General features: G+C 46.4%; 1 long non-coding RNA gene and 1 pseudogene across 5 annotated transcripts in view; one reads left to right on the top strand and one right to left on the bottom strand.

Annotated features, from left to right (window-relative positions):
• LOC143673795 (uncharacterized) overlaps nucleotides 1–1,852 on the top strand; it is a 31,094-nt gene extending 29,242 nt beyond the window's left edge. For all 5 annotated transcript variants that reach the window (XR_013170657.1, XR_013170656.1, XR_013170658.1 and 2 more), the window contains 2 exons: nucleotides 996–1,275; nucleotides 1,537–1,852. This is a non-coding gene — a long non-coding RNA (uncharacterized LOC143673795). The remainder of the gene's footprint in view (nucleotides 1–995; nucleotides 1,276–1,536) is intronic.
• A 3,012-nt stretch (nucleotides 1,853–4,864) lies between these two features.
• Nucleotides 4,865–16,311, bottom strand: LOC143657246 (retinoic acid receptor gamma-like; annotated as a pseudogene).
• Between the last annotated feature and the right edge of the window lie 719 nt (nucleotides 16,312–17,030).

Here is a 17,030-nt window from a genome sequence, read left to right as displayed (position 1 = left end):
TACCATTGGTCCTTAACATGGCTCCTTCTGCTAATTTTTTCAACCAGCCTGAGAGACATTGTATGTTCCTGAATACCCTAATGTGTCCCAGTCACCCAGAGTAAATGCCAAGGAATGAGATGGTGAGGCTGAAGGTTAAGCAGATTTAAACTTTGAAGGGCAGGGGCCAAATCACTTGAAGCCCTCAAGGATCCCAAAGCATTTTGATGGTGGTGTCTACTTCTCTGCCATCCATCCACCCTGCATATGATCTAACTTTCTAATGTTGTCACTCTGGTGTCCACTAGGACAAAAACATCACATTGCTCTTATAATTTAACATTGCCCCATGAGATAATGACCTGCATTTGAGTTCATTAAATGTCATACGGAACTTCTCTCTACTGAGTCATCAGCTTCTATCCTTGGACTTTCCAGGGGCTTTCTCCCACCCTGGAACTTCCAGGCGCTTTCCCCTTTACAGGATCAGGGCTAACTCAGATTCTCAAAGCTTCCTTTAATATGAAAAAGAAAGAAGTGCATGGCTTTGAAATAAAATACAGGATCCCAGGGTGAGTCTCCCTGAGCGTATCTGGGCGAAGAGGCAGGATTCAGGAGAATTTCCTACATGACAGGGGCAGACCTAGCCTCAGGCACCACAGAGGTGACATTTAGCAGCTGTAGAATCAAAGGGTCCTGGGTCTGTCCTGTGTCTTCCAGCAGCCACATGGTCTTGGCCAGCCCTTGTTTCCTCTTCTATAGAACGGCACAGATTTGTGAAGACAAAGGGGGTAATACTATGACAGACTTTTTATAAAGGAAGGCTGCTATTACTGAGGTTAAAAAATAACCTGAATGCACTAAGGTTTAAAACATTCTTCTGCTAAAGACATCCATGTCCCACCTCTTTCCACTCCCTGTGAGGACTTGGGATTTCCAGGTTTGAGCATTTTTCCCAACTCTCTTGGTGATCCCAGTGTTACTACTGACAGCATTTTCCTCTCCTGACCCTCCAGTGTGAAGAACGGACTCCTGTGGTCTCAGAAGACACCCGCCAAATGCAGCTGATCATTGTGGACAACATCCTGGAGGAGCTGGGGCAGTGCCTGGTGCCCACCCCCCTGGGCAGGGAGTTCTCTGTAACGTCTTCCCTTCGGGGAAACATGAGCCAGGGTATAGCCCGACAACAGGTGTTGCATCTGATCCTGGTCACCAGGCCAGTACACTGCCCCTCCTCATATGTCATCTTGCCAGCACTCCCCATGGGTCCCAAGATAGAAGAGGCTGTGCCAGAGGGTAAGAGGACTGTGCTTGGTTCCTTTGAGCCTGAGGGGAGGATATTGGGGAGAACCAAAGAATGAGGCCCCAGGGCTGGTATTGGGCTAGCAGCAAAGTGGACTGTGAGAATATATATTTGTTGGACCTCTCCCTGGGAAGAGCTCTTGGCCTGTGAATCAGGGGTTTGGGCATCTCACAGGTAGTGGGATATTTTCTGACTTTGGAGAGGTTCCTGGGAATGCTGTCATGCTGGTGAATATACTCCTTTTGTGTCTCCAGTGCCACCTGTACTACCAAGGCTACCACCTGCTGTCCCAACAGCACAGTTAGAAAGCACTTCAACTCTGGATTTGGGACGAGCTCAAGAGCTGGAGCCCCTATTTACACCAGGTCCACTGGGTGAGGCAGGAGCTTCAAGGGAGGTGGAACTTCCATGTCAACATCCAGGAGCTGCAGAAGAGGACCCAGTGTTCCCCTCACCAACAAGACCCCTCCTATTCTTTTTTATATATTATTTTATCATGGTTTACATTATTTGTGAATTTTTTTATTATTAATTTTTAATTCATATTAAATTAAATGTTTTAATATTGTATTGAGGTGTTCATATCAGCATCCCGACGCATACATTTCAATGCTGAAGAACCATCAGCACTGTCGCATCCAGAACATTTCTTCTCTGTAAACAGGACCCTCACCGACTCAGCTGTCACTCTCCATTTTCACCTCTTCAGGACCCTGGGAACAACTGATCTGCTTCTGTCTCATGTGTCACTGTGTCCCAGGCCCCGTGCTGAGTATGTGATCCCAGTACAGAGTAAACCTCAGTCAGGGAAACATTGTTCCCTCATCATACTTGCCCACCATGTTCCAACTGGTAGGTTGAGGAACAGTTACTGGAACACAGAGCAGTGCTCACCCAGAGTCAGGTGTCTGTCACTTGTTTCCCCACTTGTGGCCTAGTCCCTCCTGCCTTGTGACCCTGGTCAAATGCTCAACTCCACATCCTTTACCCATTTCTGGCCGAGTCAGTCCAAGAAGTGAATCTGACCTTGTTGTCAGGACATGGCCAGTAGAGTGTGAGTGGCAATGGGTGAACCTGGGATTATGTACATATTGTTACCACGGTGTCCCCAACCAAGAGGGGCAAGTGGGCATCCAGGAGGATGGAAGAATGTGCAGGTGCAGGTCTTGGCATACCTAAGGGGAAGTGATGAGTGCATAGTTTAACCAGACCCTTACCAGGAGCATATCCCAAGATATACCAGGGAGGGAGGCTGTGAGGGAAGGACAGGTAATCTGGGAATTCTTTGACTCTTGAAGATAGTGGGATCCTTGTGTCTGGTAAGACAAAACTGGGGCCAAATCACGTGCTCTGCAAATATGTTTCTATTTATACTTCACTCTCACTCAAAGTCTTGAGGCATCTTCCTCCAGTAATTCAGCATGAAGAAAGATTGCTGCCTACCAAATGAACCTGTATTCATCACTTGCTTGATGAGATCTATGTCCTCAGTTCTTTCCCTCTATTGACCTGAAAGGAAGCCCAGAGCTTCTTTTTCTTCTTTCTTACTTTCAAGCTTCATCCAAGGTTTTTAGGTACATTTTACGCATCTACATTTCAAGTATTCCAAATGTATTTTATTCTAATTGAACATTAGCTCATGGATGCTGTAATGTGATCATAGAATGAATCTCTTTTGAAAGACTCAAAAACGAAGCCCTTCAGAGTCATTAACAAAAAACGATGCCATGATCTCTTTATTCATGCAGCATGGGGGCTTGAAGATACACTTAAGAAATTTCCAGTAGGATGGACTGGAGGATGTGGAATGTGTGCAGTGCTGGGTTGAGCAGGTAATCAGGGAAGGGTTTGTAATGCCATTGAATGGGGATATTAGAAGGGGGCCTCCCTAGTTTTGTCATGCCTGGACAAACAAGAACATGGGGGAATCTGGGTACGTCCTTTCAAAGGGTCCTGTATGTTTGTGGGTCACCTATACAGTGAAATGCATCTCCCAGAGACCATCTTCTTGCCCAGGTTGTCCCATTGTGTGGCTCAGTGCTGCCTGCTTTCCTGGGATCCAAGAGAAGGATGTCATTCTCAAATCCAACACATCTTCCTACTGAGCTCCTGGGATGGTCTCATGTACAGGTTCAGTGTTGTTATAGATTGTGCAATTGTTGAGTCTACAACCCTTGTTTAGTGAGAGCTTCATGCCCAGCTACTAGAGGAGTTCATTCCAAGAACAAGCAGGCATGGGAGTGGGGTCATCTCACTGTTACCTCTCCATCCAGTTCCAAAGGGAAACCTGCTCACCTGTGTAGGGCAGGACCATGGAGGGATACATGACTCATGCTCAAACGTCTTTCCTCCCCCATTTGCTTATGTCCTCTCCTCCAGAAATGCTTCCCTACCTCTCTTTACTCTCAGCAGTGCTACAGGTTCAACCATGCCTCTGGAGCCCATTGTTTCCTCAGTGATGGTCCTATTAGCCATGTGAGTGGCTGGCATGTCGATGAGGACAATACTGTGCCATCCATGTGGTTGGTGCCTGTCAGCTGTGGACATGTCTCCAGCACATTGATACTCATGTTGTCAGGGCCTCTGGATGTCATTACCCTCAAGGACAATGATGAAGCACAGAAAGGTAACCTGTGGCCTGTATGTGAAATCCAACCAGATCTGGTCCTTCAGTGCCCTCCTGTTCCCTCTCTTGGGCTCTTGGGCCTGGAGGTGAACCCATCCCTTGAAGCTGCAGTTGACTCCTCTTTCTGGGTGACCTTGAGCATGGCTTCTCATGCCTGCACTTCTCATGTTTTGGACTGAACACTTCTCTGTACGCTGCTTAGCACCATCCTGGGTGTCTAACCACTAGATACTGGCCCAAGCCCATCTAGCTGTGAGAAGCAAAGTATTTCTCCTGCCAGCTTTTGTGTCTCTGGGTCTTCACATCAATATATGTGTCAGGTGGGGTCTTAGTTGTTCTCTCAACTGCCCAAAGATTGTCAGGTGGAAAGTTACTGAATGAATGAATGAACAAATCGTGTTAGGACAGCAGCCCTATACCAAATGGTGAGGGAAAATTCTCCTTTGGTTCCAGTAATACCATATGGATGCCAAATCCATAGGGAAAATTGATTTAATGATGACAGTTCCAGCTGGGCCTGGGGTTGGCCAAACCTAGCCCTAATAGAAGGGAGCCAACCCCTAGATCTGTCATTGACCTTCTACGATCATAGATAGGGTACTGCAGGAGGTCCAAGCCTTAAGTGTCCTGACACTTAAATCAAACCAACCCCTTCGATTGTTGCACTGCCTCCACCTCCAGCTCTGCTCTATGTAGCTAGGGACAGGTAGTGAGTCCCAGCTCAGGCTTTTGGAAAATGGGGTGAATGGATGTTCTCTTCAAGGCCCAACTCCTTTGAACCAACTATGCAAGGGCATGTGACAGTAACTAGTGAGGTCACCTCCAAGGCGAGAGTATTGCCAGTTTTTTTACCTCCCAGAATCCCTGAGGGCCTCCCAGAACCACTTGGCAGCCTGCAGGTGTCTCTAGGGAATCCTGACTTATGCCACCATACTCAGTTGTTCCAGACATCTGCCTTATCTGGGCGAGAAGACCCTGGCCTTTGGCCCAGGGACTGTCACACAGTCCTTTAATTTCTTCGGCTGTAGAAAGCAGATACCATAAAATGGGGTGCCTGAAACAATGAGGAATTTTTAGCTGATTGGAGGCTGAGAAAATGTCCAAGTCAAGGCATCAGATAGGCGATGTTTACTTTCTGCAAACTGGCTTCTGGGGAACCATGGCTTCTCTGTCACGTGGCAAGACACCTGGCTGCATCTGTTGGTCTTCCTGATTTCCTGTGGGATCCATTGATTTCAGCTGCTTGCTCCACTGGATTTCTCTCTCCATTTCTCCATATTCATCCATTTTAGGAAGGACTCTACAAACAGGATTAAGACCAATCTCGGGCCATACCTTCACAGAAGTCACCTTATTAAAAGGTCTTACACTTATTGAGCACAGGAAAAGATGCTCAACATTATTAGGTATTAAGGAAATAAAAAAAAACAATGAGATACCATTTCATACTCACAAGAATGGCTAGTCCTCAACAAAATGGAAAATTACAAATGTTGGTTAAGATATGGAGAAAAAGGAACACTCAGTTATTGCTGGTGGGAATGTGAATTGCTGCATCCACCATGAAAGATAGTTTGGCAGTTCATCAGAAATCTAAGTATTTAATTACCATATGAGTGGTAATCCCACTACTAGGTATGTATCCCACAGCCTTCAGAGCTGGGGCTCAAACAGATATTCAGATACTGATGTTCACGGTGGCATTATTCACAATTGGCAAATGATGGATGCAACCCAAGTGTACATCACCAGATGAACTGATAAAGAAAATGTAGTATTCCAATATAATGGCTGCTCTGTAACATGGCAAGACACGTGGCTGCATCTCTTGGTCTTCATGACTTCCTCTGGGATCAATTGATTTCAGTTGCTCGCTTCAGTGGATTTCTGTCTCCTCTCTCCATATTCATCCCTTTTAGGAAGGACTCTACTAAGAGTATTAAGACCAAACTTAGTCCGTGCCTTACCTGAATAACCTTATTTTTAAAGCCAATCCTGGACATACATGCCAATCTGTTAAACAAAGAGAGAAAATGTGACAGGCAACCAGGGAAAAAAATCATTACCTACCAGCAACAACGGATTGAAAACTGATTTTTCAGCAACGTTGAAAGCCTGAAAAAAAAGTTGGGCTGAGAAAAAAAAGTCAGTGTAGAATTCTGTACCTTGTAAATGCTTTTCACTTAAGTGAGGATTGGTTGTCCGTCAGAAACTATTTTTGCTTGTCAAGAAGTCCTTATATGGAATGATTATATGGTAAGAATATTTGTGTTTATATGTTTTTATGTTTAATAAAATTTTTTAAAAACTGTTTTTATTTCACTCAGGTTCTTGAAAAGAAGGAAGATTAAAAAAGAATGGTGAGTAAAGACAAGGCAGGACATTTTAAATATAAATGCTGATTGTATGAACCTGTCTAGTTTGGTAGCCACTCATCAGATGTGGCTATTTAAAATAATTAAAGTTAAAAGTTCACTGTCTTTGTTGCATGAGCTGCATTTCAAGAGTTCAGTGGCTGCATGGCCAGTGGCTATGATATTGAACCATACAGGGAAGGGACATTATTTCCACATGGCAGAAAAGTGCTAGTGGTCAGTGCTTGAATAAAGCAGTTAGAAGGTTTTGTATTTGGGAGGCTTAAAGAAAGTCAAACTATATCTAAAATACAGAAAAAATAAGGCAGATGTACCATATAAGGAAGTGATGAGTTGAAATCTAATGTTATCTGTAGGAAGGGTAAGAATTAGAATCTAAGTTTAATATGCTTAGTAAAGCTTCTAAGATAACAACTAAAGATAGAAGCAGTGTATACTAGACCAGAAAAAAAATGGGGTGAGGAGGGCTGGAGCCCAATATGGAAGGCCAGAAAGAAGAAAACCTAGAAAAAGTGAACTGAATGGAAGGCAAAAGTAAGATGGTAGGATTAAATGTAAATCCAAATGAAGCTGATGAGATATGGGTGAATTTTATGGTGTGTGAGTTAGTATCAATTGAGCTAGTAATAAAATTTTTATATTTACTAAACTCTCCAGTTAGGAGACTGTGGTGGAATTTCCATCAAAGCAGCTTAGTACTGTTTGCAGGCAGCACCCCAAAACCATCAGGAAGACAGGCTGAGAGGAAAAGGGTGAAGGTGCATGAGCCAGTACTGACCAGAAGGTCCGACAGACAGGACACTTCAAGGTCAAAAGCACTGCTAAAGAAGCTTTTATCGGTGAGAGGTCAATTCAACTTAAAGTCAAACCCTTAAACATTCACCAGTATCATTGCTTTGAAAGCTGTAGCAAAACCATCCACAGCTAAGGGAAAATTGACAAGTCACAGCGAAAGTTGGAGGCTTTTAATTTCTAGGAATCTATGGCCAGCAGAGGGGAATCAGGTGGATGTGGGAGATTCAAATGATATCCTTTACAAGCTTAACTAAGGGACCCCGGGCAGTGCACCCGTGGACACGAATATGCCTTCCTAAATTGGAGTTTTTATGATGATTGATCACCTGCTAGTCCAGAAAGCAGAGCTTCACAGATTCAAAGAATCAGCATCATGCAAACTACATTATCAAACCTTGTCACAATTTTAAAATAAGCTTTTTACATACAGTTTTATTGAGATACATTCACACTCCATACAGACCATCTGAAGTATACAATCACTGGCTCACAGTATCATCACAAAGTTGTGCATACATCCCCATGATCAATTTTGGGATATTTTCATTACTCCAGGAAGGAAACAAAAATAGAAAATAAAACCCAAATCCTCCCATAACTGTTATCCCTCCCTGCCCCATTTACTGATGGTATTGGTGTGGTACATTTTTAACTGTTAATGAACAAATATTAAAGTATTAGTTAGCCATAGTCTGTAGTTTGCAATAGATACATTTCCCCCATGTATCCATTATTTTTAACACTTACTCCCCTACTATTTATTTATTTGTAATCCATATGTTTTACTCATCTGTACATACCATAGATAAAAGGAGCATCAGACACAAGGTTTTCACAATCACACAGTCACATTATGAAAGCTATTTCATACAATCATCTTCAAGAAGTATAACAGCTCCACTGTTTCAGGTACTTCCCTCTAGCCTCTCTAACACACCTCAGACTAAAAAGGGGATATCTATATAATGTGTAAGAATAACCCCCAGGATAACCTCTTGACTGTGTTTTAAATTTCCCAGCCACTGACTTTTTATTTAGTCTCATTTCCATCTTTGCATTTTGGTGGAGAAGATTTTCTCAGTCCCTTGATGCTGAGTCCCAGCTCATTCTAGGATTTCTGTCCCATGATGTCAGGGAGGTTTACACCCCTGGGAGTCATGTCTCATGAAGAGAGGGGGAGGGCAGTGAGTTTGCTTGCAGTGTTGGCTGAGAGATAGATTGGCCACATCCAAGCAACAAAAGAGGTTTTCTGGGGGTGCTGATGCCCTGGAGGTCAGTGATCCTCATGAGCATCCTTGGGAACATACAGGGCTGGCTGGGCTGCTGGCACCAGGCATATAGCTTCAAGCCTTCCAGAAGTGGCTCCTGCAGCTTGTCCACCTTTTCAGATTTCTCCAGGTCCATGTGGGCTCCACAGATGTGCAGATGATGCTGAGCAGCCCTGTCTGAGTATCATCCATCTCCAGAGGCAGGAGCTGCCCAGCAAAGGCAAAGATGAGATCTGTGAGGGGCCCAAAGCTGGCATTGTACATCTGGGTCTGGTTCATGGTTAGCTCATCACAGAAGATCATGGCATCCCGCTCTGGGGTATACTGTGTGCAGATCCTCAGCATCAAGATGTCCAGGCAGGCAGCCTTGAGCAGAGTGATCTGGCTGGCAATACTGAGTTCTGTAAAGTCAGACAGTCACTTGGCAACCTCCACCGTCTTAATGATGCACTTGGTAGCCAGCTCACTGAACTTGACCCACAGCCCCAGACCCAGCTGCACCCAGCAATCAGCACTGGAGTTTGTGGTGTATTTGCCCTGTTGGCACTGTGAGGGAAAGGCCTCCTGATGGGCTTTGCTGATCTTGGTGACAGACTGTTCTATCTGGGGGCTCAGTTCATAGCTGTCAGGTGACCCTTCTTCCTTCTCCTTTTTCTTATTATTTCAGTCATTCCACACAGTTTCCTTGGACATGCCCCCTTTGAAGCACTTCTGTAGCCAGCAATGCTGGCAGTAATTCCAGGTCACCTTGCTGCTTATACTGTTTTTGTCATGGTGACATGTACATGTTCTCCTGGATACTGCAGTGGAAGAAGCCCTCGCAGCCTTCACAAGAGCTGATCCCATAGTAGTAGCCAAAGGACTTTTCATTGCACATGAAGCATGGAATGTAGACCTGAGGAGTAGAGGGGTGAGGGTGAGCTGGGCACCCTCTCCTCTGAGCTGGTGCTCTGCATCACACTGACAGAGGGGCCATCTCCTTGGGGAGGCCAGTCTGGCCCAGGCCCTGAAAGCTGAAGCTCAGCATATGGACAGGCAGAGGCCCCCTGATTGCCCATGGAAAGATAAAGGAGAAGTCAGCTCTTGGGTAGCCAGATCCAGGCCCCAGGGCACTCCTTATTGATGGCCATGGCAGCTGCAGTGTGGTAGGCGGAGTCTCCTAAGGTCTGCAGTGGGCATGGGAGGTCTTCAGCCACCTCCCATGCCCATGCCTTCTGCCCCAGCCTGTGGCCTCCAGGCCTACCCTACCTGGCCTGTCCACTGGCTTTCCAACAGTTATGGAGGGGGAGGGAGGGGGAAGGAAGGCCACAGAGCCCCAAGGTTTTGGCACTGCACAGGTGCTGGGATGGACCATCAAAGTGCCAGGGATAATGGGGGACTCTGGGGGGCCATGGTGCTAGCCTGAGACATTTCTGGGGCCTCTGCAAGCTCCCCTGCCCACATGACCACTCCAAAATATCTGACACATTTTCTACCAAACCACACACTGACTCTACAGGTGGTGACATGGAAAATATTTTCCTTCTTTTTCTCCCTTCCCACTCCCAATCTCCCTCCCCATTCCCCATCTCCCTCCTGCCCTTGCTCCTCCCTCCCCTGCCACCTGTCCCTGCCCAGCCCCCTCTTAGGTTCCTGGGTACTGGGGTTTTCCTTGATCTGTTTTAAGTTGATTTTGTAAATGGTGGAGGAAGGGGGTCCACTTTCTTTCTTTTGTAAGTGGAGATCCAGTTTCCCCAACACCATTTGTTGAAGAGACTATTCTCTCCCCCTTGTGTGGCCCTTGCCACATTGTCAAAAATAAGGTGGCTATAAATGTGGGGGCTCTCAATTCAGTTCCATTGGTCCACATGTCTGTCCTTGTGCTGGCATCATGCTCTTGATTACAGTGGTTTGTAGAAAGTTTTAAGATCAAGAAGTATGAGTCCTCCAACTTTTATTTTTCTTTTACATGATGGTTTAGCTATTCAAGGTCCCTTACCCTTTCATTTAAATCTGATTTTTGGCAGGGAGGAAGAGAGTTGAGTGGGCCTAGCCATTCTGTCTTCCCTTCCTGCCTCCTGCTGGCATGGGGATGGGGGCTTGAGGTAGGGTGCTGCATTAGGGGTAGGGTCTCAGCCCTGGGGAAGAGAGGAAGATGCTTGTCCTGATGTACTAGGCAGCTGCTGCCAACACTGCCTGGCAAGGCTCAGTGTGCCTGGCTATGAGGAGAGGGGCATGCCATGCTCCATTCTGATCCTTCAGAGGAGGTTTAAGAATTTTGTAAACTTAATGCCCCCCCCCTGCAATGCACACAGCTGTAGTAATTTGAACCACATTTCACAGGGATAATGGACCTGTAAGCCACCCATAGACATGGTCACAGATCCTTTGAATCAGATGACCCTTAGTTTTTCATTCCTTCCTGCAGCAAACTCCCACTGAATGCCCATGGGAGCACCTGGTCTTTCCAGCCCTAATATTCTGGCCACTGGGAAGGCCTGAGGGGCCCTGTCAGCCAACTCCATTAGAGGACAGGTTCATTAGCCCTTAGCCTGGGATTGGGCCTGCTCAGTCTTCTAAAGCAAAGGACACTGGGGACCCATTTGCTCCTTTAAGTTTGGGGAATTAAACTATAATGGCCCAGCAAAAACAAAATCAATAAATAATTTCATGCAAATTGGCCACAAATGCAAAACAACAATTTTACTTGGGACTCACCCAAATGAACAAAAGCTGTCCTGACCCTGCCTGGAGGAAAAGCAGCTGCATGGGACCTAATGAATGTCCCTGCAGGTCCATGCCCCAATACAGCTAGGGGGCTTTAGGAAAGAGTTCAGGGGTTCTGGATATTACACTATAGCTCCACCAGGGGACAGGTACAATGTGAGTGGAGATGTGTAGTTCTCACAACTAGAGGGGCCAATGCCAGCATTTAGTGATTAGAGGACCAGGATACTGTTAAACACCCTACAGTGCATGGAACAGCTCAATACAAAGCTGTCCGGTCCAAAAGTCCGGGAGTGCAGGCACTGAGAAGCCTGCTCTATGCCACACAGGAAGGGGTGTCCACTGTAGCCTCACAGGGATGGAGCCACCTCCAGTCCCCAGAGCTCAAGGAGAGAGGCAGGAGGGCACTGGTATGTAAGATCCTCTTGGCTTTCCCATGCACACCCCATGTGTGTCAGCCATCCATACTGCTAAAAGGGCCAACATGGTGGAAACACTGGGATCCAGAGACCATGGTTGGAGCTGTAGAGCTGCTGAGGGGGAAGAGGTTTGGGAGGCAGTTCTGGAGAAGAGGACAGGAGCAAATGGGTTAAAAGTTAGAAAGGGACAAGTTAGTCATGTATCCCTCCATGGTCCTATCCTGCATGGGTGAGCAGGCTTCCCTTTTGGAATTGGGGGGAGGGGCAACAGTGAGCCTATCCCACTCCCATGTCTGCTTGTCACTGCCATGAGGACTTCTAGAAGCTTGACAGGAGGTTCTCCATAACCAAGGGTTGCAGATTCAACAATGGCACATTTTATGACAACATTGAGCCCTGTACATGGGACCATCCCAGGAGCCCTGTAGGAAACTGTGTGGAATTGAGAATGACATCTTCTTCGAGGTTCTCATAAAAAGAGGCAGCACTGAGACACAGCATGGGAGAACCTGGGCAAGCAGGTGGCCTCTGGGAGATGTATTTCACTGTCAAGCCATGGCCTCACCAACAGATGACCCACAAGCATATGGGGACCTTTGAGAAGACTTGTCCAGGTTCCCACAGTTCTTACCTCACTTGATCAGACCAGGCCTGACAAAACTCAAGAAGACGCCTTCTAATATCCTTGTCTCAGTGGTGTCATTAACCCTTCCATGATTCCCTCCCCAACCCAGCCCTGTACACATTTCCTTATCCTCCAGTCCATCCTACTGGAACTGTCTTAAGTGTATCTTCCAGCCCCTTGCTGTGTGGATGGAGAGATCATAACATGATTGTCTCTGGTTAATGACTCTGAAGGGCTTCATCTTTGAATCCTTTCAAAAGATCTTCATTCTGTAATCACATCATAGACTCCATAAACTAATATTCAATTAGAATAAAATAAGTTAAGAATTCTTGAAATGTAGATGCAAGAGCTGGGAAGCAAGAAAGCAGAAAGTGAAGCTCTGGGCTTCCTTTCAGAGCAAAGGAGGGAAGCAATTCAAGATATAGATCTCATCCAACAAAATGTTGAATATAAATACATTTGGCATGAAACATTCTTTCTACATGCTGAATTATTTCAGGAAGATGCCTCAAAACTTTGTGTGAGGGTGAGGTATAAATGCAAATATATTTGCAGGCCCATGATATGACCATACCTTTCTCTTACCAGAAACAAGGTTCCCACTATAATCAAGAGACTTGAAGAATTCCCAGGTCATCCATGCTTCCCCAATGGTCTCCGTCCCTGGTCCTTCTTGGGATATAACCCTGGTGAGCATCTGGTTAATATAATCTGATTATGCAGACTCATCTCTTCAGCTCAGAAATGCCAAGTCCTCCACCTACATGTTCTCCCATCCTCCTGGATGCCCACCTGCTTTACTTGGTGGGGGACCCTATATCCCCAGGGTCACCTATTGCCACACACCTTCTACAGGCCATATGCTGACAACAAGGCCAGAATCACCTCCTGGACTGAGTCTGCCAGACCTGGATACAGGATGTAGAGCTGAGCACTTGGCCAGGGACACAAGGGAGGAGGGTCTGAGCCACAAATGGTGGAAACAGATGATAGACACCTGACTCTTCCTGAGTCCTGCTCTGTGCTCCAGTTCCCATTCCCCAACCTTCCAGATGGAACATGTTGGGCAAGTTCCTTATCCTTCTTGAGCCAACTCTGTCCTCAACTGTAAAGGGGGGGGCAACAGCTCCCTGACTGAGCCTGACTCTGCGCTGTGACCTAAGAATCTCCATGTGCTCAGCACAGGGCCCAGGACACAAGGACACTTGAGATAGAAGCAGATCAGTTGTTCCCAGGGTCTTAAGGAGGTAGGAATGGAGAGTGACAGCTGATTGGAGTGGGAGTCTTGTTTGCAGAGAAGAAACGTACTGCATGTGACAGTGCTGATGGTTCTTCAACATTGTAATGTATGCATGACGCTGATATGAACACTTTAATACAGTATTAAAATATTAAATGAGAATGTTAAAATTAATAATAAATAAAATCACAGATAACATGAAGCATTATAAGGTAACTTATAAAAAAAATAGAAGGACTCTTATCGGAGAGGGAACAGTGGTTCCTCTTCTGCAGTTCCTGGTTGGTGTAAGGGAACTGCCACCACATATGGGGCTCCTGCCTCACTCAGTGGGCCTGTTTTCATTAGGGGCTCTAGCTCTGGGGCTGGCTCCAAGTCCACAGCTGAAGGGCTTTCTACCTCTGCTGGTGTGAGAGCAGGAGGTAGACCTGGCAGGGCAGGTGGCACTGGAGCTGTAAAAGGAGTATATTCAGCAGCATGACAGCCTTTCCAGAGACCTCTCCAAATACCCACTACCTGTGAGTTTCCCCAACCCCTGATCCCAGTCCACGAACCCTACCCAGACAGAGGTCCAGCAGATAAATATTCAGACATTCCACTTTGATTCTAGCCCAACACCAGCCCTGGGGGCTCCTCCCTGCGTGCTCCCCCATATCCTCCCCTCAGACTCAAAGGCACCCACCACAGTCCTCTTACCCTTTGGCACAGCCTCCTCTGATATCCATGGACCCATTGTGAGAGCTTGTAGGATCACAGGTGAAGAGGGGCAGGGTACTGACCTGGTGACCAGGACCAGCTGCAATTAGAGCTGTGGTTGGGGTATAACGTGGCTCGTGTTACCCTGTAAGGTACATGTGAGAAAGAACTCCCTGCCCAGGGGAGTGGACACCAGCCACTGCTGTGGCTCTTTGAGGTTCATGTTCCTGAGGACAGGCTGCATCTGATTGGTGTCTTCCATGACCCCATGGGCCTCCTCTTCACACTGGGGTATCAGCGGAAGGAAAATGCAGTCAGCAGTTCCACCAGGACCACCAGGAGCATTGGGAAAGGAGCTCAAACCTGGAAATCCCAAGTTCTCAGGGATTGTGGAAAGAGGTGGGACATGGATGCCTCTAGCAGAAGAAAGTTTTAAACCCTAGTGCATTCACATTATTTTGTTACCGAGGTAATAGCAGCCCTCCCTTATAAATAGCCTGTCATAAGGGCATTATCCCCTGAGTTGTCACAAAGCTGTCCCATTCTATAGAAGAGAAAACAAAGGCTGGCCAAGGCCATGTGGCTGCTGGAATACACAGGTCAGACCCAGGACCCTTTGACTCTACAGCTGCTAAATGTCACCTCTGTGGTGCCTGAGGCTAGGTCTGCCCCTGTCATGTAGGAAATTCTCCTGAATCCTCCCTCTTCCCCCAGATATGCTCAGGGAGACTCACCCTGGGATCCTGTATTTTATTTCAAAGCCATGCACTTCTCTTCTCTCTTTCATATTGAAGGGAGTTTTGAGAAGCTGGGTTTTCCCAGATCCTATAAAGGGACAAATGCCTGGAGATTCCAGGGTGGGAGAAAGACCCTGGAAGCTCAAGGACAGAAATGACTCAGTAGAGAGAAATTCTATATGACCTTTAATGAACTGAAATGTGGGTCACTATCTCATGGGACAATGGTAAATTAAAAGAGCAATGTGATGTTATTTGCCTCACTGACACCAGAGTGACAACATTAGAAAGTTAGATCATATGCAGGATGGATGGATGGTAGGGAGGCAGCCACCATCATCACATGTTTTGGGGTCCTTGAGGGATTCAAGTGATCTGGCCCCTGCTCTCCAAACTTTAAATCTGCTTAACCTTCAGCCTCACTATCTCTTTCCTTGGCATCTACTCTGGGTGAGTGGGACACGTTAGGGTATTCAAGGACACACAATATCACTGCAGCCCTGTTGGAATCAAGAACCAAAGGCAGTGACCAACTGCACCTCTGTGCTCTGGCATCCCCTCTGACCCCTCACACAGCTCTATCACCTGGCATGGATGAGTCATTGAGGTGAGCTCTGTGAGATGGTAAGTTGCAGAAACACTTGTATTATAGTATTCACTCACCTCTCCCCCCATTTTTAGGTAAAACAACCAAGGGAGACTCAGGATGGATAAGGATGGAGAGGTGTGGAGGATCCAACATGCTGACAGCATATTGGACACCTGGGTGCTGGAGCACCTGGGGGCAGATAGACCAAACACCCAAGGAAGTGTCACTAAGAAAGGCTGATATGGGCCAGGGGTCCCTGAAGATGGGGAGTTCAGAAGACTGATCATGCATCATCTATGATAGAACCGGAATAAGTGTCAAGTACAGACAGACAAATTCTAGGACCTGCTCTTGCACCAGATACAAAACCTGAGTCAGCTCCAATTGCAGCTCAAGACTTATTCCAGTGTTAGTCATATCACCAGCTTCTGATAACAACCAGCTGCAAAACCACCTGAGCACATATGCAGACAGAGAACAAGTTTCTGAATCAGGTCTACTGCCAAGTCTAGTGCTAGAGCCAGCTGCACTGCATTTGTGCCAACTATAGCAGCAGCCCTAGCACCAGTCCTTGGTCCAGATCTAGATAGAGCACCAATTCCTGTGCTTTAGGCAAGAAATCCAGAGTACATGTCAGCACATGTGGTTTAAGGTAGAAACAACTCCAGCTGTGACACCAGCTCCATGTAGAGCCTTCTTACTTGCTCACTTCCAAGATAAAGGCAGTGTCAACTCAAGTGATAAAGCCACGTGACAGCCAAACTCTTGCACAAATTCCAAAGATATAGTAAGTGATTCAAGTGAGCCACATGCAGTCAGCTGTAGCACCAAGTTGAGAGTCACAGCCAACTTCATACCTGATCCGCAGAGAAGGTGGCCATAGCACCAACTCCAGAGCTATGAGTATCTCCAACACCAACTCTGAATTCCAAAGCAGTTTTAGGCACCATCCTTTGGAGAGTTTGGCTCCAAGATGCTGGCTTAGTGAGGTGTTAAATTTAGTTCATCCTCCAGAGCCGCTAGCAAATAGCCTGGAACAGTACAAAACAACTGCTGGGACCACATCAGTGACCAGACACACAGTGTTTATCAGTCTGGACAAGCTGGACCAGCTGCAATCCCACCCAGTACTGTGAGTCCCCCAAGCCGCAGAGGCCAGCACCCCTCCCTCACAGGCTGGTTCCCAGAGGGAAAAGGAAAGAAACTTTACTAACTGCAGGGACTGAGCTCAACCAAGCTCCAATTGTGGAATTAATTAACAAATTCTGACAACAGAAAATAGGCCCACAGCTCATATAAACCTCAAATAAGAGCTAAGGTAGCTTTTGCACTGGTGCAGAGAGGGCAGGGCTGACAGAAAAAAAGAAAACAAAACAAACAGAGGATTTTTTGAGTGGACAGCAAAAACTGGAAAAGGTCTGGACTCTAAAAAATGGGGGGATGGGCACATAAGACCTGGAGATACATAGAACAACATACTCACTTAAGCTCCTGATTATCAAACCTGAGGAATGGGGGTCCTTCTCTGAAAAGGAATTTTTTGCTTTATTTCTACTGCTTAACTACTCATTAGATAAACTGCAAGGCTTCTCAGACTCCAATTGACCCAGGCAAAAGTGGAATTAGGCTTATATGAAAGACAAAGAGGCTGGCCATTTGAGAGGAGGTA

The sequence above is a fragment of the Tamandua tetradactyla genome, chromosome 2 (assembly GCF_023851605.1).
Source record: "Tamandua tetradactyla isolate mTamTet1 chromosome 2, mTamTet1.pri, whole genome shotgun sequence".
Taxonomy (NCBI): domain Eukaryota; kingdom Metazoa; phylum Chordata; class Mammalia; order Pilosa; family Myrmecophagidae; genus Tamandua; species Tamandua tetradactyla.
The sequence above is the reverse complement of the archived record's forward strand: the minus strand, read 5'-3'. Positions and strand labels throughout refer to the sequence as shown.